Here is a 26316-nt window from a genome sequence, read left to right on the forward strand (position 1 = left end):
TGCCAGAGGGGGCACACACCAGTATGTCAGTGTGCTTGGTTTACAATCCTTCATCCTGGTGGTAGATTTCCTTTAATAAAAATAGCTGGTTGCACACCTGAAATCCAATTATATAAGGAAATAGTTAGAATTAAAAACATTCTGGCTGTTAATGGGGTGAAATAAATTATGCCCTGAAAAAGGACTAAGATATTTTCTGTAAATTTCTAATTTTTAGGTTTAGTGGAACTCTTAAATTATGCTAAAAGGGGTTGTTTTAGGGTTTTGTGATAATGTAAACCTGTACTTATCACTTATAACCAGAAGACTCCTTTCTCCCCCCCCCCCCCATCAGCGTTGCCCCTGGACAACATTGTACTGCCCCATTGTCTCTCTACACCATGGGAAATACTAGGGTAGGCCTTAGCTAGTGATTGGCTACACATCTGCCCCTAGTGTTTCTTATGATGGTGAGAGACACACTGGAAGTTAGGTGCAGAGGAAATCGGTGCAGTGCTACCAGATCACCAGGTACAGATGCTGGAAAGTAAAGTTTTAACTTGATATAATATTTGGCCCTACGGAAACCCCTTTCAGGATCATTTTCCCATAGTGGAAAAACTCAGTGAAAATAAAAAGAGTCGCGATATATTCTGGACATGTTTAGCCCATTTGCTCTCTATCCAATGTTTTTGATTCTTACCCATTTTGGATTTTGGAGTTTTAGATTCTCACCCATGGATAACACATTAGATCATAGAGTTTAATATCAAGATGGGACAAGAACAGGAGAACAAGTGAGGACCAAAATCATGGAAGAGGTAGACAATAAAAAAAAGAAGGAATACAAAACACATGGGGGGGGGGGACTATTCCTTCTCCGACAGAGCTTTTCCACCTTACACGGCACTGTGGAGGTAACAGGATGGAGAGTAGGGAGTGCAGGGATCGGTCAGGGGGAATGGACTGGCAGAGACTATAGCCAAAATCTCCATCAGGTCCAACTTGAGAACTTCTGGAGAAGGCTCCTGGGCCTACTAAGAAGCTACAACCTTTTAGTAGATCCAGGATGTGTGTACCGGCGGGGGGGAAATATTAAGACTGATGTGCAAAATGCAAGTCTAAATACATTTGTCCCAAACAATTCTTATTGATTAACAATATTTGTAATATATAATTAATATATAATGCGTGGAATTTACCATCAATTATTTTGTAACTTTTTTATATTTGTATTATGTTTTTTCTATAATAATATGACCAGAAATAACAATTCCAAGTACAGTCGAAATATATATATATACACGCACATAGCTGTATATATTAATATATCGTAATTAGAGGAACATTTCTATGTCACCCATGTATGATATAGTCATTATGATCATTTTATGTTACTTTTTATTTCCTGAGCTGCACCAGGACTGACGTGTAGATTGTTTTTGGCAGTGGAGTTTGCAGTACATTTCATGACGCCCTTGAACAGAGGTGAAATGATAGAAAAAAAAAATGTTAATTAAAATTATTAGCTGTGTTTGAGGTGCTTATCTTGTTTACTTGCTCCCTTTTGCATAATTAGGGGTATTTTTCTTTTCTTTCAAGTCTCCTATAAAATAGAAAGAAGTTTTTATTCTAATTTGCTGTTAAATTGTTCGTAAAGGTTTTCCAGTCTAATCATCATGCGACCTCTGTCATGTTTGGTTTTTGTCCAACACTAAGATTATTTGTATGTGTAGAACGCAAACGAAAACGGTAAATTGACAACTTTTATATCGTAGATTTTGCCTTGTGCTTTGGAGGTACAGATCTTATCCATGACACTTTTCAGAATGAGGAGATATTATATATTTATGATAAATGTATGTATGCAGAATGTATATACAGGCGGTCCCTTACTTAAGAACACCCGACTTACAGATGACCCCTAGTTACAAACGGACATGTAGTAATTGGTAATTTACAGTATTTTAGCCCTGGGCTACAATAATCAGCTGTAACAGTTATCACAGGTGTCTTCAATGAAGCTTTATTGTTAATCCTGGTTCTTATGAAAACCCAACATTTTTAAAATCCAATTGTCACTGAGATTAAAAAATTTTTCTCTGGGATTACAATTATAAAATATACAGTTCCGACTTACATACAAATTCAACTTAAGAAAAAACCTCCAGAACCGATCTTGTATGTAACCCGGGGACTGCCTGTACTATATTTGTAGAAGTTTTGTGTAGTTTTTATGTATTATATTTTTGTAATAAACCTTCAGGCCCATCATGTGTAACTTGAAGTTCCGAGTCCAATGTGAGGCCTGGGTTACTTGGGCAGAGAGGAGATTTTACAGTTCACGGTGCCATAGGCACGGTGCCAGGGTTACTCGAGTATAAGCCGGACCGAGTATAAACCGAGACCCCTAGTTTTAACACAAAATACTGGAAAAACCTATTGACTCGAGTATAAGCCGAGGGTGGGAAATGCATTGGTCACAGCCTCCCCAGTATATAGCCTGCCAGCCCCCTGTTGTATACAGCCTGCCAGGCCCCAGTTGTATACAGCCTGCCAGCCCCCAGTTGTATACAGCCTGCCAGCCCCCCGTTGTATACAGCCTGCCAGTCCCCCGCTGTACTCAGTACTCACCATTCCAACGGCCTGTGCAGTTTCGCTTCCATCTTCATGTCAGCGGCGGGTCCGCGGCAGCTCCATCTGCAGCCCCCTTCTCCTTCAGGCCGGCGCTAGGACCGCGACGTCTCCGTATGCACGGCCCGGTCGGCACATAACTGTGACATCACAGTTGCTGACATCACAGTTGTGTGCCGGCCAGGCCGCGCGTACAGGGAAGGGAGGTGCTGCAGACGGAGCTGCTGCGGACCGGCCGCAGACATGAAGATGGAAGGGGAGCTGCCCGGGCCGTCGGAATCGTGAGTTGGAGTTAATTTTTTTTTTATATACCCGAGTATAAGCCGAGTGGGGAATTTTCAGCAAAAAAATTGTGCTGAAAAACTCAGCTTATACTCGAGTATATACGGTAGATTTTTATATCATGATTTGGCCATTTCAAATTTTTGGATAATAAGTGATTGGATATCTGTCTGTTTCCTTTCTTATAACAATCGGGAAGAAAATTTGAAGCAATGAACTGGTATTTATTTGAGAGATCAAGAGCCTTAGATCCAGGGCTGCTACTTATGGGCAGTAGATTGAAGTTTATGATTAGGGATTATATGTAGACTGTTGGGGCTGTACAACCAGTCAACCTGTACAGAAGAACAAGACTGTCTGTAATGGTGACAGAGATAGATATTCACCCCATTTGGAACTAAGAAACTTTGAAATACTCCATGGGCCCATTTGAAACCTTGGGTTGTCAACGGAGCTAAGCACCAGTGTCCTGTTCAGAGGCCACTCTCAGATGAACCCTTCAAAGTCATTTCTTTACCAGCTGATACTGATGCACAAATTGTGATTTCTCAAACTTATGTAGAGAAAACCTTTGGATCTTCCCCACATATGATGGAGCTCTTCATACATGAAGAACACCGACCTTCTCCACATATGATGGAGCTCTTCATACATGAAGAACACTGACCCTCTCCACATATGATGGAGATCTTCATACATGAAGAACACGACCTTCTCCACATATGATGGAGCTCTTCATACATGAAGAACACTGACATTCTGCACATATGATGGAGCTCTTCATACATGAAGAACACTGACCTTCTCCACATATGATGGAGCTCTTCATACATGAAGAACACTGACCCTCTCCACATATGATGGAGATCTTCATACATGAAGAACACGACCTTCTCCACATATGATGGAGCTCTTCATACATGAAGAACACTGACATTCTGCACATATGATGGAGCTCTTCATACATGAAGAACACTGACCTTCTCCACATATGATGGAGCTCTTCATACATGAAGAACACTGACATTCTGCACATATGATGGAGCTCTTCATACATGAAGAACCAATGAACTTCTCCACATATGATGGAGCTCTTCATAAATGAAGAACACCGACCTTCTCCACATATGATGGAGCTCTTCATACATGAAGAACCACCGAACTTCTCCTCATATGATGGAGCTCTTCATACATGAAGAACACCGACCTTCTGCACATATGATGGAGCTCTTCATACATGAAGAACACCGACCTTCTGCACATATGATGGAGCTCTTCATACATGAAGAACCAACAAACTTCTCCTTATATGATGGAGCTCTTCATACATGTGCAGAAGCTCACCACACGAACACCTTCTTATCTTGTTCGCTATACCCAGACTTCTCGAAAGATATGATTCTGCTTTTTGTCATAGCTTATCTGTTACCAGGGGACTCTTTCTGGCAACATTGCATGTAAACTACACTCTCGGATACTGACATGTTCTCCAACTCAATCATTACTGATTTATCCAAGTATTTTCATATAAATCATCTGCATACTTGATGCCTAAAATATGTATGCAAACCCAATCTCATGGACCAGCCTATCCTTTAGTGTGTATTTCTCGGCTTCTTATCTATATACTGTATACTGTAGCATCTGAGTGGAGATCTTCTTTGTTGGCTTGGAGCCCAGTTTTACAATGCATAAATAATTTATGCCGCATGGAGTATTTAGTTACCATGGATACAAGGATAAAACAGCCCTTCTCCCACACATGGGATCCACACTTGTCAAGCAGCTTTCCCCAACTAAGCGTAATCCTACCTTCCCCAAATCCCTTTCTTACTTTCGCCATTGTTTTATAGCAGACATGTTTATTTTGTACTATGCTGAACTGATATCGGCTGTAATCCCATAATATGATACGTGTCTTACTCATTACCTGCAGTAAAATAACAATATATATGGACCCCATTGGGATTGGTAACCATATGAGCAATGTATTAGAGAAATTTGTGGAAGATATGTACCGTTTGTTTTATGACTTTATTTTCTTATGTGATTGTGTAGAATTGTATTGACTTGTTATTAAAGGGATATAATGACAGTAGGACTTTTATAATCACCTGCCAGGAAATTCATGCTGCCGGGACCACAGACTACATGTATTCCTCATAGGATCCTTCTTTACAAAGACCTATTTGTAACTTTGAAAAGTTGGAGCTATCATACAGTAGTTTGTAAAATGAGGTGGAATTGAAGAGAAGGTCCTACTAGGTGGTCCTCCACCAGCTTCTCCGTACCAGGCTACACTTGATTAAAAGATCCATCTACATATAGAAATAGGGATAGATTTGTCAATCTAGTTGAGTCCTCTATCACCAAGAATTTTATAGTGACTCTTATCCTTATCACTCCAAATGTGTTTAATTGAGGAAGTGATGTCATCATCAGGCCCCTATTGCCCAATGAGTAGAAATTAGTGGCGCCGTACCTGCAATGTTTGAGTTTGTGCCGTTTGGGCTCGTGGTTTAATGGTTAGACTTATCCCCTGATGTTAACACCCATGATTGGTGCCCGTGGGTGTTAACACTATTTGTGTCACCATTTTCTGGAGAATCCTTGCTCCAAGTGACATCATCGGGGAGCATCAATCCTTAAGGAACTGGTAGTGCGCATGCGCTGCCGGCATTCAAATACAGCTGATGGCATTTAAAGGATAACACCAGCGAGTTGTGAGAGCGCCGATCGTGCATGTTATCATGGGAGGGGTGAGAGTTCGGGTATGGAGCCTTAGGGGGTCAACTTATCGCCACCAATAAGGACAAGAGGCTCTGCAATAAGTATATTGGGGGGGAGAGATTTTTATATTGAACATTTTTACTGTTGAACATTTGACAAAGAGCTATGGCAAGTGTACAGCCAACTCTAGATCTTTCTTATAGACCATCTAAAACATTTAGGGGTCCATCCTTCATACAATAAGATGCTTAGTCCTTGTAAGTAATTGCCCTTAAATTGTATATTTAATATATGTTTTATATACTTTATTTTACAGACTGTCCACAATGCAAGAAACTACTGTAATATTATCTGGTATGATTATGTAGTCAACCTGTAGTTACCAGCCAGAAATGGATCCTGACTTGGCTTAAGTTATAAGTACAGTATAATTTAGATTTATTATAGTCTATATTCACAGTTAACTGATCCATCCATCACGTAAAAATCCACAATAAAAATCCAAATCAAGTGGAAAAAAGTGAACGTAGTCATTATAACTACATGACTGATTTACTAACTTTTTAATAGACGTGCTAAAACAAAATTATAATTATTTGGAATATTTTCCCATTTTATTAACTTTTTTTAAAAAAAACATTAACTTTAAGAAACAAAAAGAAAATTACCAATTAATCTGAAAGTACAATTTACATGAATTCATCAAAAAGCTTAAATATTTCTTTTCATTGGGTTTAAACCTCTGGTTTTCCTTATTCCTAATATTTGCATTAATTGTATATTTCATATTGTGTGTCGATGTCTGCAATGTGTTGTTATAAGAACAATGTAATCTTTTCTTCCCAGACCCGTCCATGTAATTATTGCAGCCTTATCCTAATGTTCTTCTAAACCTCTTACAGTTTGCCCGCAAATGTTTCAATGTTTCTTGACTTATTCTGATTCTTAATTGGTTGTAATGAGACAATAGTAAATATGGAAAATGTTAAGGTTCATATTATTTTTAATGTGTTTCACTTTCAAAGTTTTTTCTATCGTTATGGCAAATCACAGGTTAAATGCTAAGAGGGGTCTCCACACTCATCCAATAGTATATTATGTATTGTGTAGGGCACTTTGTAAGATTTCCAAACCCACCACTTGAGTTTCCCAACAATGTTTCATTTTAAAGAAAATGGCAGTTTTATCTATATACAAATTACCGTTTCGGTGCTCAAGGGGTGGGGCCTTGTCTACTGGAGTGCATGTTTTCTTCTTTCTATACCTTCTTTTTGCAGGGAGGATTTATTAAGACTTGTGTGTCAGTTTTCTTATGGACAAGCTTTGAAATAGTTGTGAATTCTAGCGTGGCAAGAAATTGTGGCTATTTACCTCCTTATGCCACCTCCATGACACTTGAGGGTTGCCCACCACCTATAGCAGGACCTGGCATAGAACTGCTCCACCACACATGAGCCCCACAGGTTTGCAAATCACATGATGACCAGAAATTGGGGTTACTTCCCATGAACACGTAGTAAATGACTGACTTCTGCAAGGTTTGTTGAAATGTTTGTTACGCTTTAGGGGTGTGCACCAGGATGTATCTGCCTCACCTAAGGAGTCCAGCAACAATGGCCGCCATTTATTAAAGTGTTTGCCTCCGTTTCCTGTCTGACTTATGATATATATGAAGCTGTTTGTGATGGTTGTGCTGTTCCCTTTTATTATATTAATGTTTTTAAATCTTTAGTATTGTAACTTTTTATTATATTTATTAATTAGTAAAATGATTTATTGCTACTCCATCGTTTTGTATTAGCTCCCAAATCTTTATGAAATGAATCCTTTTTTATAATAAAGTAGTGATAAATTATGGTCAATACTTTATTAAATTATTCAATTTTGTCGAGTTTTATTATAATAAATTGTTCTAAGAAAATATTTCCAAAAAGACCCACATTTTAAAAGCTTATTTTGCTTTAATTATACTCCTTGACCTTAAATTATTGAATACAATTACTGTACATGTAAACATTTTTTGACTTTTTTTTTCCCAATCTTGTTTGTTAAAATGTTAGTATTCTCTAAACCTTTCAGATTATATATATATGTATATATGTATATATATATATATATATATATATATATATATATGTATAAAAGTTTTCATTGAAAAAATAGATAATAGATACTCCAGCTTGCAGTTCTGATCTCTTCTTTCTTGAGGCTCTGAATATACCATATATACTAAAGTATAAGCCTAGTTTTCAGCACAAAAAAATGTGCTGAAAACCCAAACTCGGCTTATACTCGAGTAAAAAAAAAATATCAAAACTCACCTTTCTGGCTTCTCCGCTGCGGGCTATATACTGGGGCAGGTGGCTGGCTATATACTGGGGCAGGTGGCTGGCTATATACTGGGGCAGGTGGCTGGCTATATACTGGGGCAGGGGGCTGGCTATATACTGGGGGATATGGGCCGGCAGGCTATATACTGGGGGGCAGGTGCTGGCTATATACTATGGGGCAGGGTTCGGCAGGCTACATACTGGGGAGGCTGTGACCAATGCATTTCCCACCCTCGGCTTATACTCGAGTCAATAGGTTTTACCAGGTTTTGTGGTAAAATTAGGGGCCTCGGCTTATACTTGGGTTGGCTTATACTCGAGTGTATACAGTATATTTTAATCCTTTTTTCCAACAATTTTGGATTGTCACAGTGTGGTCATCAATTTCTTTACTTTGTCCTCCAACAACAAAATTGTGATGAACCTCCTGTGCAAACAACTTGCACCTGATTCTGGAAAAATAATAAATAATAGATAAATTTAAAATAAACAGGAGCCTCTGCTGGTCCGTGATCGACTCTATGAAAGACCCCTATCCCGATTTCCCGTGACAAGTCATATTCTTCAGAGGACGATAAGAAGACTTCTTTGCACAGCAATTTCTTGCTGGTCATCTCTTGGGAGAATTTGCTGTTTATTAACTTCTAATAACTTGGTATTTTTGGTGCTGATGTGAAAATAAAAGTGCAAAACAGATGCAGGGATCAATACATGACTATAGGAGGACAAGCTAATGGCCCAAGAAGTCAGTATTCGCAATGTGGATGGTCGGCACTCGGTTCACCCTCTCCTCAGGCTCGAGAACACGTTATAGTAATATGGAAAGAAAGAATCCCGGCACTTCGAGGTAGGTGAAAAGAAATCTCTCCTTTTATTTGTGGAGCATTACAACAAAATTACACGCAGTAAACAGGTTTTTTTTGGCTCTTCTGAGCCTTTATCAGCTAGCCCGAGATGTCAACCATAAAATGTGACTGTTGGAGACGGATATTTGTAGATGTCACTTTTTGAGACCATTTTGATGGAGTTGTGTTAGAGAAGATTGGTGCCCTACTAATGTTGTAGTCCTTCTCTTTACCGGGGTCCGGGATTCAAATCCCAACAAGAACAATGTCAATTATGTTTGTTCATCTCCTCTCTCTTTTTAAGGGATGTTGTCCACTTTCTGATGAGTGACTTAACTTTATTGTGTGACTCGAACACATAGAAATTAGATTCTTACAGTAACATTAACTTTTGGACAGATTACATTGTACGAAAACACCAACAAATAAAAAAAATACATTGGTGAAGCATACAAAAAAATATACAAAAATGTTTTTCGGTTCTACCGAAGGCATCAATAATGTTTCACCAAGAATGGAAACTAAATCTTTCTGTTCGCTCTTATTCACCTGTGCATTTCCTTTCAGAGCTGAGAATGGATTTAAATCCTGCAATTCTTGACAAAAAAGAGCAAAAAAAAAAAAAAAAGAAAAAAACTTCAGTGCTGATTGCTGAATATCTGGACCTCCCAGTGCAAACATTAACTGGTTGAGAGGCACTATGGAATGTAATGAAGGAAACAATACTGGGAAAAAAGCCAAAAGCTAAAACACTGGCGCCGGGAACCAGGGGATTTGCTTCCTAGTAATAGGAGCCGAACGAGACCCAGCACTTTTGTAAGACTGGAAATGGCATACTGTGATCCGTAACTCAGCCAAAGGGACTTTAGATGGAGAAAAAGAGCTGGCACAATGAACCCTCCATTGCTTTTCATAGTATTGTCTAATACATGCAGAGGAAATGAGTAGAACAAGTCAACTGCTGCTGGCAATAGCCACGTCAAGCTTCCAAATAGCCATTGTCGACATATGTGGAATTTAAACCTGTTTCGTTTCAAAAAAGGAGAGATCCCCCAACATGAGGTTATTGACAGGAGGTCTGGACGGGCTGACAGCTGCAGGAATTTTTAGAGTTGAAGTGTAATCCCCAGTAGCAGGAACACTCGATCCTGATGGTATTAATTCTGTTTGGAAATGTTAAAATAAGAAAAGGTTACGAGCTAAGGAAGAGACCTGCTACTTCTACTTCTTCTTCTTCTTCTTTTTCTCAAAACAAAGGCGAACCGTGAGTCTTCCCTGGTGTCCTTGAACTGTCATCGCCAACCTTTTGAAACCGTATCTGATTATCTGTGTGACAATTAATCATAATTAAGCAGGCTGGAGATTTGGAAAGGTAAAAAAAAAAGAAGGTGTCTATAGATCTGGCTCGCGTCCTAAGTAACCCGATTCCCTTTTTGGCCGGGAAAACACTTACTTAGAGCCATAAACCAGAAGTGTAAAAAAAAAAAATGTCACAAACGTCCCTTTTCTTTTTTTCTTCTCTCTCTCTCTTGGACGCTGGGATACGTATCAAGCTCCAACACTTGGATTCATTATATTTGTGTTTCCAAGAGGAAGCAAGGTAACAAATTACCCTACAAATGCCAAGTGATTTGGATCCGGTCTCGTGGACCAGATTTTTACAATTTGCTAGAGGAAAGCATTCCGACCGTACATGATGCCATTGTGTTATGGATCACGGGAGCCTTTTTTTAAAACCATTCGAACTAGTGCAAGTTTGCCTGAAAGTTATAAAGTAGATTTGACTTCAGACAATGTATTGGTATCTGTTTGGTAATAAAAATGGGAAATTCAGAGATTTGTTAAAAAAAAAAAAGTTACATTTTTATTGCTTTTTGATTTACATTTTAGTTGATATCTAAGATTCTAGTATCCCGTAATAACCTCAGATATAATATTTAGATAATTAGATAGATAGAAAAAATAAATAAATCAACAGCTCTCCAAAGAATAGGCGACACCAATGTTTTTAAATCCAAGATGGCTCCAAAAAGTGAGCTGTTCTTGAGAATTTTTGGGGGAGTTACTGATTACTGGGAGGTTTGTACCCACCTTATTTGAGGTTTGTTCAAATTTTGCTGTAGTTTCTTGATGAAGACTGAAAGTAACAAAATAAATAGATACAGCTCAAATTATGCAAATTATGCAAATTGTGCCAAATTCGAGTTTTACTTTGTTGAAGCTTCACAATATTTTGAATCGATTTGGTTTGAATGTTGCTACAATTGTCCTGGAAATTGATATTTAACCCATTCTAGTCCTCTATGTACAAATTTTTAATGAAAATTTATTTTCGTTCAATTTTTTTTACACTTTCCTTCTCTCATCCCCCCTCCCTAGAGATTGATGACAGTAGTAGATAGCCACCATCAAAAGATTCACCTAAGTGAATCAGAAGCCAGATTCATACTAAATCTATGAACTAACTAATAGATTCTCTCATGTGGCATATTGTAGTTGCTAAAAACAGTAGCCTGAGTACTGAGTACGTGTCAGGTGTGACAAACATAACTTTTTGAAAACTTGATAAAATGTTCAAAAACTCACTCCTCTAGGATGGCAAAGGGGTTTTAATGAAATAAAAGTGATATATACAGAGAGCTCTCTTTAGTGCCAGTACTTTAATGAATTCCAATACCTGCCCCATCCCCATCACACCGCACTTTTTGGGAGTCTCCCAACAAAATTGGAAATACAAGGGGAGGAGTCATCACTTAATAAGTAATTGGCTGTGGTGTTAGGAGCACCGGAACAGTGGTGGAGCAGGGAGTGCCAACATTTTATTATGTTATAAGCCCCTCTGAATATTATTTGTAAAGTCGTGTCCAATGTATGAAATATGGTGCGTAATTTGGTAAATTTGGTGCCTAATTATGCAAAACTAAATTAAACAATTCCCATGTGTTAGTTACTTCTATGATCTCCATTTGCGATTCAATCCGATCTTCAGATGTCATGTAAGGCACAAAATACTTCCATACTCTGCTACATGACAAAGCTGATGTCATCACTGCATCGCTGCAACCGGCAGACAATGTGATGTGATGCAGCGGTACATACACTTACTGCATGACTGACCATGATTGACTGAAGCCCGGATGAGCTCTCGGAAAAAGTGGTGGTTCCTTGTAGAAGCCGCTCTTCAGATCAGATGCAGGCAATTTCAGAAGTGAATTACAGACGTCTGGAATCATTAGATTATAATAGACTAATATAATAGTGACGTTAAGAGACAGAAGTGGAAAACAACAAGTTCACTGCTGCTGGTGGCCAGGTGGGGGCAGTGTCTGGGAGGCTCGATCACTTCATATCCTGCATCGGGCCCTGCTTGATAGAGACAGCATGAGATTTATTTATTTATTTTTGTATGTTAATTAATTTAAAATATAAGCATAAAGGCATTTTTTTATTTTTCCTTTTGTTGTCTATTATGTATAAATTCTGTACGGTGTGTAGTTTCTCTAAAAGAAACTTAAAGCCATCAATATATAATGACCATGATCTAAACTAGTGTACAAATAACGACAGCATGTTTCCTGTTCACCACCACCTAATGGTTGTAGAACATTAGCCCCTCCCCCATGTATGTGATTTTGTTTGCTGGATACCATCATTGTTCAATAAAGGAAAAGTCGTTAGCAAGGAAAATGTTTCAAATGATTGTCCACTATTCTCTCATGTCTTCAGTTCTGTGCTGTATAAATCTGTGTAGGGGTGAGAGCTCAGAGCAATGGCTGTGCATATCTATAAAGAAGATGATCCTGACATGGTCGCCACTAGGGGGAGCTCTAGAGATGGATGCATACTGTTTTATTGTTGAATTGATGGTGTTAACAGTGGGGGTGAACATTACAGTTTGGTGTCCGGCGGAACTGATCGGGGAGCGACACATGCAGGATATCGGGCGCTCAATCTTCTTGAACCGCGGCAGCTGTGCATTCAGGCGAACATTCCGGAATGGGAATCACGCAGGACCTGGTAAGTAAATGTGCCCCAACGGGACACACAATTTCACGAGAACTACCAAATAAGGAACCTTTTTTGGGGGAAAGGTGCCTTAAGGTACAGAAGTTTAGCTGCAGGTTAAGAAACTCTTACGACTTCAAGGACTGGAGAGCAGTCTTGACAGCCAGGAAGAATAGTGGCAATCGTGGCCACGAGGCACAACACAAGTTCTCCATCTTTACAGGGACATTCAGTGGGATTTTATGGCCCCTGTTCTTATGATCACTGGGGTCCTAGTGTTAGTACCCCTCTGGTCAGACAATTATCCCTTATTCTATTGTTACGGGATAAGGGCATACAGTGCGTAAACCCTGCAATATAAATTGTATGCGCCCAAGCTCCCTCTAGTGGTGGCTGCATGCCGCCAGAGTTTCATTGTTGTACTCTGTTCTTTGTACTTGGAGGAACAGAGCTCTGACCACTGTAAAAAATCAGTAATTAAATGATCACAAAAATTATGTTAATGAGTGGATAGTCACATAGTTATAACATGATTCTACGGGAACCGAGGCCGCAATATTACAACCTTTGAAATTAACCTAGAAATGTCTCGGTTTATAAGATTATTTATCTAATTCATACTTCCTTTTGCACATGGGTATAATTTGTCCAATTTACGATTAGGTTTAAGTTTCTTGATTTTTTTTTATTTGTTTAGGAAAATTGCCATAGAACAATTAACTTGCGTCCCTCCAGGTATTGGAGCGCAGCGCCGGTCACATGGTTCTTATTATGAGGCTGGAGTGCAATGAACACAGACCTGAAGTGATTTTCAAGGAGATTTAGCCGTCCAAGTTAACCTGGGTAAGTTCTCTGGATGATTAAATAAGGTTTCATGACTCGAACAGTCAATCCTGGCATCTCTGCGGGATTTCGCAGGCATGTACTGGAGTTGATGGTGAAACAGAATTTAATACGGGCATGAATTTCACTCATTACTTTTCTACAGATGGTCTTAGAATGTGACATCATTATGTGAAACGCGCTCGGCAGACTTTCGGAGGCCACTGTTTTGCTACATTAGAGCGAACTGCAATAAGGGACACCCCAGGAAATGTTGTGTTTATCATCCGCATATAATGAATTTCATCAGGGTTGTTCTAAATCACTTATATCCAGGGGGAGGAACACATATATTTTGGGATATTTGGGCTGATTAAATGTTAGATTTTCACATACTTAGAAGATCTCTGGAGATAGATTAGCACTTTAAGTAATGTTGAAGTTTTGGATATTTGCAACCGATCTAAAGTCAAGGTTAGAATAGTTTTTTTACAGGGAGTGCTGTGTATAATGTATAGAGTGCATGAGATGAACGTCAGGAGTGCACAGTAATGTCCATGGACTCAATGCACATGAAAACTTAAAGTGAACCTCCAGTTTTTTAATGATTTTTAATGCATTGTTATATCTGATTCTCTGAACAGAAGCTCATCTTGTGCTGCTCATCGTTTTCTTTAAATCGTTATGGCATTTTGTCATTCTGAAGCTACTTGTTAGAAATCTTCCAAAGCAGCATAGAAGTGGGTGGAGTTTAACTTCTTTCTATCTTTGTCCTAGAACTGAGTCTACTTTGTTCTGCCCTCACTTCCCATGATGCCTTATGCTCTTTATTCCTCTTTTTTCCACAAATTATCGATAATACTAATAGTAATTAATTATTCTCAATTTGCCCTAAAAAGCAGCAATTTCTCTTGCCTCCTTGGCCTTCTGGGGGTTTGGGCTCATTGTTCAGACTCAGCACCCACCGGTAACAGCTGCAATCAGTGCTGCCAGCATTTAAATGCAACCAGAGGCCTTGCAAGGAGCATTTAAAGGGTTAACCCCATATTTAGGTACTCAAACCAAACTTTTGTTTAAGGTTTGGCTGAACTCGCCAAACCCAAATGGGTCCATTCATCTCTACTCCTTTTCAATGAACTTTATTCAAGGAGGAGGGTGGTAGAGAATGGATCACCATTTGCTACTCTTCTAATTTGACCATCTACACTGGAAGAGGTTTGCTTCTGGTTCCCTCTTGTCATTCCAGTTCATTGTTGTTCTCTGGGACATGGAACTGGTATTTTGACCTACATGCAAAGTGACCTGCCATAATGCTACTCCTCGGTAATGCCCCCCTGCTCCATTCCCACTGTCTGGTTCCCTGTTACATACTAACCTTACCTTGGAATCTTCAACATTGGAAGCAACAATGACTTAACCCTTACGACTGGACTCAGGGTGGGGCAGTGTCAGATCAGATTTACAGATTCAAGGTAAGTATCAATTTTATGGTCCAAGCAATTTTCAATAAAAATTCCCTTTTAGGTGTATACATAACAAGAGTGACTATCAATTTTGTAAGATTTATATCCCACCAAGATTCCTTCAGATCTCAATTAACACTTTGTCAAAGGGGACGACAGAAATAAGTTGACTGGTTCGGCATCAGAGATGAATTACGACTATTTTCCATCAACTGGTGGTCCTGTCTATGCCGTGTGTGTGTGTGTGGGGGGGTATTTACTGTATTTTAATTACCACTACCACCAGATTTGTCCTAAAGCAGAAAATTTCTACTAGATTCTGAGATGATATCCTATCCTAAGACTTGGCTTCCTTTGCGTACCCTTTGCTTTCTGTCACCAGAGCTGTGGCTCCGCGATGCCAGCATCCACATTAGTTTAGGATGGCATCCAGTTCATTTGGAATTCATTCTTGAACAGAACCCAGACAAAACTGCGTAGCGGCTGAGCTGGAGACTGATCCATAACCATTGTCACAAACCCAGTATCAAAATCCCGTTCTTAGATTGCAAGCTCCTGGGGAAGAGGATTTCCTGGTATCCTATTGTCTCTCAGTATGTTTTTTCCATACATGATTGACTAAGCTCGGTGGGTGCAGCGCGCGGCGATAGACTCGTATAAACATGGCTGGCTCCACGCTGCCGCTTTCTTCTGGGAAGAATGAAAATGCAATCGCTGCTTCATTATTTTGGAATTTGGGAAATGACTTCACTTTTTATATAGGCTTCTATTTATGACTCCTGGTAAACATTTACAGAGTGACATATGTATTTTCCATGAATCGCTGTAAAAAGGTGTCGACCTCCTACTTTCTCGCCCTCTGAATACAGAAGTCGGGTGTTTGTGCTGCGATGATGAAACAGATGAGAAATACAGAGTCTATTATTTTAATTTATCTGAAACAGCGCCACCCTCGTCAGCAGTCCGTAAATGTTACTGCAGCTGGAGACTATGGAAAGGTTCTGGTTCTGAAAAAAGAGTGGAATTTTTAGTAATTTCACAGAATTTTTCTTGATGTGACCATTTGGTGGCAGTTCTGGAGGAATGATCCACAAAACCGTCCACTGCTCTTGGCTCACCCCTAGTCTACACGAAGGAGCTAAAAACATGAAGCCGCGTTTGTCAAAACTAGTGCAGTGTCCTGTGCAGTGTGCGGGGGGCAGCCGATCAAAACTGGCCCCGGTCTCCATGAATCTGGTGCCTTCTGCGCTGCTCCAGAGGTGTCACCATTTTTTTGGGTGGACTTTGTTCATGCTGCAGGGAAATAACGAGCTGTGCACCTGTGTGACATCACATGACCAGGGATATAATGAGCCGTGCACCTGTGTGACATCAAATGACCATTGATATAACGAGCCTTGCACCTGTGTGACATCACATGACCAGGGATATAATGAGCTGTGCACCTGTGTGACATCACATGACCAGGGATATATAACGAGCCGTGCACCTGTGTGACACCACATGACCAGGGATATAAGGAGCTGAGCACCTGTGTGACATCACATGACCAGGGACATAAGGAGCTGTGCACCTGTGTGTCATCACATGACCAGAGATATAACAAGCCGTGTACATGTGTGACATCACATGACCAGAGATATAACAAGATGTGCACCTGTGTGACATCACATGACCAGGGATATAACAAGCCGTGCACCTGTGCACCTGTGTGACATCACATGAACGGGGATATAACAAGCCGTGCACCTGTGTGACATCACATGACCAGGGATATAACAAGCCGTGCACCTGTGCACCTGTGTGACATCACATGACCGGGGATATAACAAGCCGTGCACCTGTGTGTCATCACATGACCAGGGATATAACAAGCTATGCACCTGTGTGACATCACATGCCCAGAGATATAACAAGCCATGCACCTGTGTGACATCACATGACCAGGGATATAACGAGCCGTGCACCTGTGTAACATTACATGACCAGGGATATAACAAGCTGTGCACCTGTGTGACATCACATGACCAGAGATATAACAAGCCGTGCACCTGTGTAACATCACATGGCCAGGGATATAACTAGCCGAGCACCTGTGTGACATCACATGACCAGGGATATAACAAGCCGTGCACCTGTGTGACATCCCATGACCAGGGATATAACAAACCGTGCACCTGTGCACCTGTGTGACATCACATGACCAGGGATATAACGAGCCGTGCACCTGTGTGACATCACATGACCAGGGATATAACAAGCCGTGCACCTATTTAGCTGAAAATACAAGAGATCAGTAAAAGATAAACCCTTGAGTTTTAAGTAAAACTTTTAAACTCAGGAACATGTTGAATAATGTAGAATGACTTATGGTGGGGGAGAGGGGGGGGGGGCTGATCCCCTCATGTTTACCCTTGTTATGAATTTTAAGGTTTAATACTGGAATATTTAGGCGGCCTCCCTGCCTCCCCGTTTGCTGCGTTACATTGCAGCGTCTCTCTGTGTCGCCCCGGTCATCGTCTTCGGGTTTCACATCATCGCGGAGTCTTAATTTCCAATATATCACAGTTAGTGCTGAGGCCTCCATTATTAGGTTACTGTGTAAGAAGCATCTGAGAAGCTGCAATAAAATGTTATGGATCAAAGATGAATTTTCTTCATAGTTCCCTGACCTCTAACATTTTGTTGGACTCCTCCAGTTTATAAGCGATGTAATAAAACGGCGCGCTAAAGTCACAATAAGAAGTGTCTGGGCCGAAAAGGCAAAACAAAATAATGAGGGGAAAGAGGATTTATGTCACAATTGGTCAGACTGAAGATAGAAGAGGAAATGATTGTATTAGCAGAGCCATGAAAATTCATGAATTCAGGATAAATGTGGTTTTTGCCTTTTATCACTTTGGCATTTGGTCGGTTTAGGGAGTTTAATAACTTTTTAAAGTGATGAAAACATTTAATGAAAAATTCTGGGCACGGGTTTAAGTGGTCGGTGTCTTCATGCACTTTCATCACCAATAATCAGCTACAATTTCTGCATTAAGGCCTTTAAAATTCAATTTCTGAGGATTTTTCTATTCGACTACCTGGTGTAAGCTGCGCTGCTTTTCTCTACCTGTGAGTGGCGCTAGTTTACCTACCTGTTAGTAACACTATGTAGGCTGTAACATACACTGAGAATATTAACACTCATGTCCCCGTGTGTCTTGTGGCTTTGGTTCCATTTGCCCTGTTGCTGGTTGTGACGGCTATCACTGGTTATGGTCATCTGGCCAACAGTCTTGGTGTATGGTGAAGGACACAGCTTGGTGGAGGAGGACACAGCTTGGTGGAGGAGGACACAGTTTGCTGAAGGAGGAGGACACAGCTTGTTGGAGGAGGAGGACACAGCTTGGTGGAGGAGGACACAGCTTGGTGGAGGAGGACACAGCTTGGTGGAGGAGGACACAGCTTGGTGGAGGAGGACACAGCTTGGTGGAGGAGGACACAGCTTGGTGGGGGAGGACACAGCTTGTTAGAGGAGGACACAGCTTGCTGGAGGAGGAGGGCACAGCTTGCTGGAGGAGGAGGACACAGCTTGCTGGAGGAAGACACAGCTTGCTGGAGGAGGACACTGCTTAGTGAAGGAGGACACAGCTTGCTGGAGGAGGACACAGTTTGCTGGAGGAGGACACAGTTTGCTGGAGGAGGAGGACACAGCTTGCTGGAGGAGGAGGACACAGCTTGTTGGAGGAGGAGGACACAGCTTTCTGGAGGAGGAGGACACAGCTTGCTGGAGGAGGAGGGCACAGCTTGCTGGAGGAGGACACAGCTTGCTGGAGGAGGAGGGCACAGCTTGCTGGAGGAGGACACAGCTTGGTGAAGGAGGACACATTTTGCTGCAGGAGGACACAGCTTGCTGGAGGAGGAGGACACAGCTTGCTGGAGGAGGATACAGCTTGTTGGAGGAGGAGGACACAGCTTTCTGGAGGAGGAGGACACAGCTTGCTGAAGGAGGAGGATACAGCTTGCTGGAGGAGGACACAGCTTGCTGAAGGAAGAGGATACAGCTTGCTGGAGGAGGAGGACACAGATTCCTGGAGGAGGACACAGTTTGCTGGAGGAGGACACAGCTTGCTGGAGGAGGATACAGCTTGCTGGAGGAGGAGGACACAGCTTGCTGAAGGAGGAGGACACAGCTTGCTGGAGGAGGACACAGCTTGGTGAAGGAGGAGGACACAGCTTGCTGGAGGAGGAGGATACAGCTTGCTGGAGAAGGAGGACACAGATTCCTGGAGGAGGAGTGTTGGAGGAGATCATTGTACTGATGTGTTGTTGCATTGGGAGGAACCAGATGGAGGGCTTGAAGGGAGAGAATTAAGGAGATGACAGCGTGACCACAGACTAGAGTCCAGGCGATGAGCATGTCACTGATTTTACTCAATTTTGTATAATGTTCCAATCCAGACTAAATAAATCATTTTTTTTTGGAACAAGTTTTGGTCATTCTTTTCTATTATATATCAGTATAGAAGCCTGGGGCCACTGAAGGGTCCATGACATGTCACCTATGGCCTCTGATTGTCCCTTAATGTTCTGTTATGAATCCATTCATAATATTCGTCTAATACCTTGTTAGGTCCAGACATAGTCAGTCTATCACTACGGTAAGCTTGGTTTTGGTGAGAATGCCATGTCTAATGGAGGGACTCAATAGGGTTCACATAGTCTATTGGTCTGTTTTTACAAACCACAGGGAATCTATGGATCTTTTTGCCCGGTTACTCCCTTGTATTCGTAGGTGTGTGTATCTCTGTAATGGGCCAATCTACTAATGCCCAATTCCTTCTTACACCTAAATATTACCTTCCCCTACTGGAAAGTGCAAAGTGTTTGCTCGTCTTGTGCAATGGTGTGAAAACTTTTGTGTCTTAATCACCACATATAGAGAAATGCACTGGCACCACCTTACACCATCACTTATCCAGTCGAAAACCACGGGCAAGCCACAGACTCGAATAATCAGCGGTGCAGAGCCCGATAAGCCGAAATCTAAGTAGCAGTAAGAATAAGTGAGGCGGCACTCACTGGTCTTGGCTGGCATGTTGTCTGACACACTGGAGCTGGAAATAAAGCATTCGGTGCCACCTCGCACTTTCTTACTGCTACTAAGTCTGGTTCCTGAGCTCCTCACCTTCATCTTGTACCATGCATTGACCCTTTCCTCGGGACTCGGGACCTGCCTCTGACTTTTCTATACCTGAGCCCTGACCCTCTTACCCACCTGGGCCCACCACCACTAGCAGTGGGCCAACTGTAAAAGAAGCGGCCTTGTGATGGTGTCACACTGAGGTCCAGATCCCAGTAGGGTGGTTACAAGTTTTCACCTGTGGGATCCACCCTAAATTAACATGTTCCTGTAGACCAGTCGGTCATCATCCCACTTGTTTATTTTTTACGAAGGTTTTATGCTAATTTCCTAAATATTTTACTACGTTCAGATTTTCCCGTTAACTTTTTTTATTTTATTTTATAAAACCAAATCCAATCTTTCTACCCGACCTTGAATTATCAGAAGGGTCGTAGCGTCGTTTATGTAGATTACGGTTATTATTACCGATGGCAAGAGACACCCTACGTCACGAAACCAACATCTGCTGAAAGTTTTAGCCTTAAATGCTGCTCTCGGCTTGGATTTCACTCCCCAATATATTTTTACATTCTCCTCATGTAAATATATTTCACTTTATCAGACTTTCAGGTAAAACTGTTAGCTACAATTTCATGGCAGAGTACCACCGCTGATCCCATTGAAAGCAGTTTGAAGCCATGTTACTGTTTCATATCCTTATTGAGAGAAGTGGGAGAGCTTTATGAAGCTTGAGTTTAATCTCTGCTACAGATTTATGCGGCAAAGTTCACCAAGCCTGGAAATGCTTTATGCTATTTCTGCATTTTTTCAGGATCTGACAGTATTACGATACATGTAGAGGTCCCGAACACATAACGGCTTCTGGCCTCAGCTGCCGGAGCAATAAAAAAAACATTTGGAAGGAGGAAAGTTTTTTATTATAATTTCCAGTTTTCAATGAACTTTAAGTAATGCAGCTAACTGCCTTTTAGGTGCTGTTTTCACATGTGGAAGCGTTCTGCTATATATATTACTTTTTATTGGTCGTAACAACCCGAGAGCGCAATTCTACAAGAATTCCGGCCGACGTACTGCTATAGATGAGATGGAAGTGTCTTTGTTTTTTGACTTAAAGGGATATTCTCATCTGGGCAGTCACATTCAGTTTCATTAATCTGCCATATATAAACATTTCTTCAATTAGATGTTATGAAAAATAAGATGAGAAGATAATTTCTCATAAAATTAGTGATATGGTCCCTTAAAAAACAAGACTGTGTCCTTGGATACGACCACCTCTGCTGGAGGGATCGCACAAAGAAACAAAAGGTTTTTGTATATGAAATGTCTGGGAGTTACTGCAGGTCCCACAGCCGTCCTGTGGTAATGATCGCTGAATCCTTGCGGTCCGGCAGGAATCTATAGCACATGTCTGGCCACTGTGGCCAAAACGTGAGGTGGTCGTATCTGAGGAAGCAATCTCGTTTCTAAGGGACAACATGGCTACATTTCTGAGAAATTATTTTTATTAACATCCAATAGAAGAAATGTTTACATGTGCCAAATGAATTTAATTAAATGTGAATGTCCAGTTAGGAACACCCCCTTTAACTCTTGCCCCTCCTCCCGTTATTTGTATTTGTAATATATCAGTTTATTGTTTTATAAATATGTATAGTGTAATCGTTTCCCATAATTCCCTCTTGTCCACATTTCTCTCCATTCTATTTAATGCCTTCTTGTTACACTGTTTGGACCACAATCAATAGTTTTCCCTTTGCTGATTTTAGGGTGGGACATGAATTGGACTTGGGGGCCTTTTACCGCTTCGTGGTCTTCTCTACTTATACTTTTCCTAGATACTAGTTAGACCAATTTTAGCCAACTGGGATTTAACATTATTTGAGATATTGGACTGGGATTATTCGAGGGGAGGAATTGCCTAGTGGATAACATTTTTGTGGATGAGCACTTTTCTGTTAGGAAACTTTTTGCCAAATTCCTCTATGTGAAATCGAATTTGCTCCCAAGGGTTGTGGGCATTGATGTAGCTGCACCACCTCAAGTTATGCCCCTGGACTCATCTCTTCTAATTGTCAGTCCTTCGAGGAAGCTTAAAGGGGTCTTAACCTTTTAAAAATAACCCTCAGGAAGGCCCCTTAGGACATCCTTCCATCAGATAGGAAGTGCTGACATCACCTTCACCCCACAAATGACCAATGAGCCAACCATGGTCTCGGTAGTCACATCTGAGTGACAGGGACAGAGATTGGCAATTTAACTGCAATTTAATGTTGTGGGGAAAAAAAATAATTAAATTAGCATTTTGCCAAACACATAAATACACAGTACAGGCAGTTTCCACAGGTTTGTTCTTAAGTTGAATTTGTATGTAAGCCGAAACTGTATATTTATAATTGTAGATCCAGACAAAAAAATTTTTTCCCCCAGTGACAATTGGAGTTTCAAATTTTTTTGCTGTAATGGAACCAAGGATTATGAATAAAGCTTCATTACAGACACCTTACATCTGATCATTACAGCCTGGGACTATAGTAACATCCAGAGAGGTCACCAGAGGTCACAGGGGGCAGAGGGGTCCGTCTTTAACCAGGGGTCGTCTGTTAGTCGAGTGTCCTTATATATGGGACCGCCTGTACATATATTAAATATAAAATTATGCAAAATAAAATTGTTACTACTCCTCACCACTTCCCAGACACTCGACTTCTCGTGTGTCTTCCAACATCCTAAGAGGAGGCCAATTATTGGTTATAACGTTGACCCACCCCTGCCATTAATTGGCTGATTGGCTTCACCTAGTGTCAGAAACACACAGGAAGTGTAGCCCATCAGGGATCGGCTTAATTGAGCGTCAGTGAAATTGTTTTATTGTCTCATCCACCCCCAGCAGCCCCTTTCAGGATAATTTTACATGGCCATTAACACACTTAGAGCTGGATTTTATTTTTTCATATACTTATATTTTTGATGGTCGCCAGTACAGCAGAAGTGTCTGCGCAGGAAGAATTTTACAATGAAAGACTAATTAAATTAGAAAAAGTATATGGGAGAAAATAGTCATAATGAAGCCGTGACTGGGAAGGCGAGCCATCATTTTTGACTGTTTCATGTTAAGGCAGCAGGAAGTACATTTTTGCGAATTATTATCATGCTACACGCTGGAGATTGCTAATTGAAAATAAATGTCTCACTGACTACATTATTACATTATGTAATTGTTATTTTGAACTGGAAACGGTGAAATCCATCACGATGGCCTCGGATATTAGCAGAAGGAAGCCGTCTACGACCCTCGCATTTCCTCCAATCATATAATATCACTGGACGTTATTTAATGGTTTCTTCGAACCTATAACTTTGGCTGTGCAATCAACATTTAATCCAACCATTTGTGACGGGGTTAACACCCCCAGCCATTTCCTGACACTGACTTCCCGAGAGCGGCCGGTGTGTTTACCAACGCCCCGTCTGATGTCTTCACAATCAGATGATACCATTAGACATAGACAATGAATCACTGTAATTGTTCTAATATGTTCCTGCACCTCAAAAGTATTAACCCCCTCCACTGCTGAGACTTTCCTGGCTTATCGTTACCATATCACAAGTTACATTTCCATAGATATGTAGGAAGTTCATTTGGTATATATATATATATATATATACTCGAGTATAAGCCTAGTTTTTCAGCACAAAAAATGTGATGAAAACCCAAACTCGGCTCATACTCGAGTAAAAAATTATAGGTTTTTCCAGGTTTTTGTGGTAAAATTAGGGTCCTCGGCTTATATTTGGGTCGGCTTATACTCGAGTATATACGGTAGACATGTTGCAAAACTTGAGGCCTGTTGGACTCTAAATGTGTCCCTTGAGAACAAACATGCGGTCAGCTCATACATTGGGCCACATTTATCACAGCCTGTAAACTGGGAATTGTGACTTCTGGTCACGCAGTGGATCGTTGTGGGGTGTTTCTGTCCATGTCTGCTCACTGCCTTTAGTGTGTGCCAGATGCATGCTATGGGGCAATTCTGTGCCAGATCAGCCCTGGATTAGGAGTCCCCCAGGGGTACAGTGCATCGCAGCTTTGCTGCCCACCAGGATTTATCAGGAGGTCAGAACTTCCTGATAGACCTAACGAGTGCCAGGGCATGGATTCACCATCATACTGGGGCATTAGTGTGCGTCTATGATAAATGTGCCCCATGATGTGCACATTCACGTTGAGGCACAACTCATGCACCGTGATCGTCTGAGTGGCCATGCCACAAATCATAGAGCAAGGAATGATGGGTCATTTGTCATATACATAGGTGGAGTGAGCAGTGCTCACCTGCCGATGTCCTCTGGGCTGTAAACAATGGCCCCAAAACATAGCACATAGTTGTGTAGACTCAAAACTAGACTGAACAGGCACAAGCAGAAGGGGTCCCTCCCCATGAGGGGTCACAATCAAAACAGGGGATAGATAGAGACACTAGTTCATGGAGCACAGGAGTGGGGTTATCACGTGTTGTAGGTAATTTTAACCAGGTGGGGGCAGTCTGCCATGTTTTGGTAGGGTGTTTCAGATTATTGGGTAGGGTATGGCAAGAACCCAAACTTCATATGAAGATTGCCTTTGCAGTGGCGTACCCAGGGTATGATGGGGTGTGCAGGAGATCCTGGAGATGGTTTCGAGAAGAATCCATTCTCATGCGGTTGTGGAGACAAATCTGAAGAAATGAAACTGTTATTGGATCTTCTTTAGTAACTTTACTGCAGAAATCTAATTGCCCCCAACCAAAAGGAAACCACGTGACCATGTGACCAAGCCTTTAAAGTAGGAAAAAAAAACCCTCCTGATCTTTGGACTTTCTCTCATATGGGAACTTTTAAAAACACATTTGTGAATGTTTATAAACTGTCTGGTAACATTACATTCAACTTGGATTTCAGTTTTAGTGACCATTTACAACCAATTCTGTGAAATGTTCTTCCTCAAACACAGCACAGCTTAGTAATGAAAACGTACATTAGCGCATTCTTCCCGAGAACACGCCACGGAGTATTGTCCAGATCCGCAGGTGCCCCCTCGCTAACTCATTCCTGAAAATATAAATTGTTTATGGCAAAAATATTATGTTGCATAAACAGTGTTTGGACAATGAACCATAAAGTGTAACCTGTATATATTGCACAGGACTTGGCCGCCTTCCCGGCATCCGAAACTTTACAAGCAGAACACATGTAGTCAATGTGCACAGAACTAGTTCATATAAATCTGATTAAGGCTCTTAAAATGTATGGGAAATGTACAGATACACCGAATGCAGAGCAACAAGTCAAGGGGCCTGACTAACCAAAGTGCAAAGAGTTTTTTCTATAAAGGTTTAGAAATTGGGACTAAGGATACAAATGGTGCGTTCGCTTTCCTTCTTGTCTGTATGGAAGCCCTAGTGTCGCCAACACGATGGGCAATCTATGGCAAGTGGTAATGGCCACATTAGACTTCTGCAGCTGAATGCCCAGAAATCCAGTCCCACCAATAACAATTCACCCAAGTTTTATTAACCCCTTAAAATCCATGCCGTTTTCGTTTTTATGCGTTTTCACTCCCCGACGGAGCTTCCGTAGGGCTTGTTTTTTGTGTAACAGACTGTGCTTCCTAGTAACAACATTTCATATTCCATGCTGTGCACCGGGAAGCTGGAAAAAAATTCCAAATGCAATAAAATTGTAGAAAAAACACATTTCGGCCACTTTCTTGTGGACACTGGTTTTGCAGGTTGCACTTTGTACTCCATTTGACACCTCTACTTTATTGCTTGGGTTAGTACAATCACCAAGGCTCTAAATTTATATAGGTTTTATTAAGTTTTAATCGATTTAAAAAAAAAATTAAAACCTTTCATTCAAAAAAAAAACAAAAACCTTCATTTTACCCTATTCTGATGCTTATAACTTCTTTGTTGTTCAGCATATTCTTACATGTAAGGTGTCATTTTTGCAGGACATGATGACGTTTACATTGCTACCATTTTGTGGACTGTATGAGCTTTTGATCACTTTTTCTAAAAAATTTTTAGTGTTGCTAAATGGGAAAAAAGTGGTGT

The sequence above is a fragment of the Engystomops pustulosus genome, chromosome 11 (genome assembly GCF_040894005.1).
Source record: "Engystomops pustulosus chromosome 11, aEngPut4.maternal, whole genome shotgun sequence".
In the NCBI taxonomy this organism is placed as follows: Eukaryota; Metazoa; Chordata; class Amphibia; order Anura; family Leptodactylidae; genus Engystomops; species Engystomops pustulosus.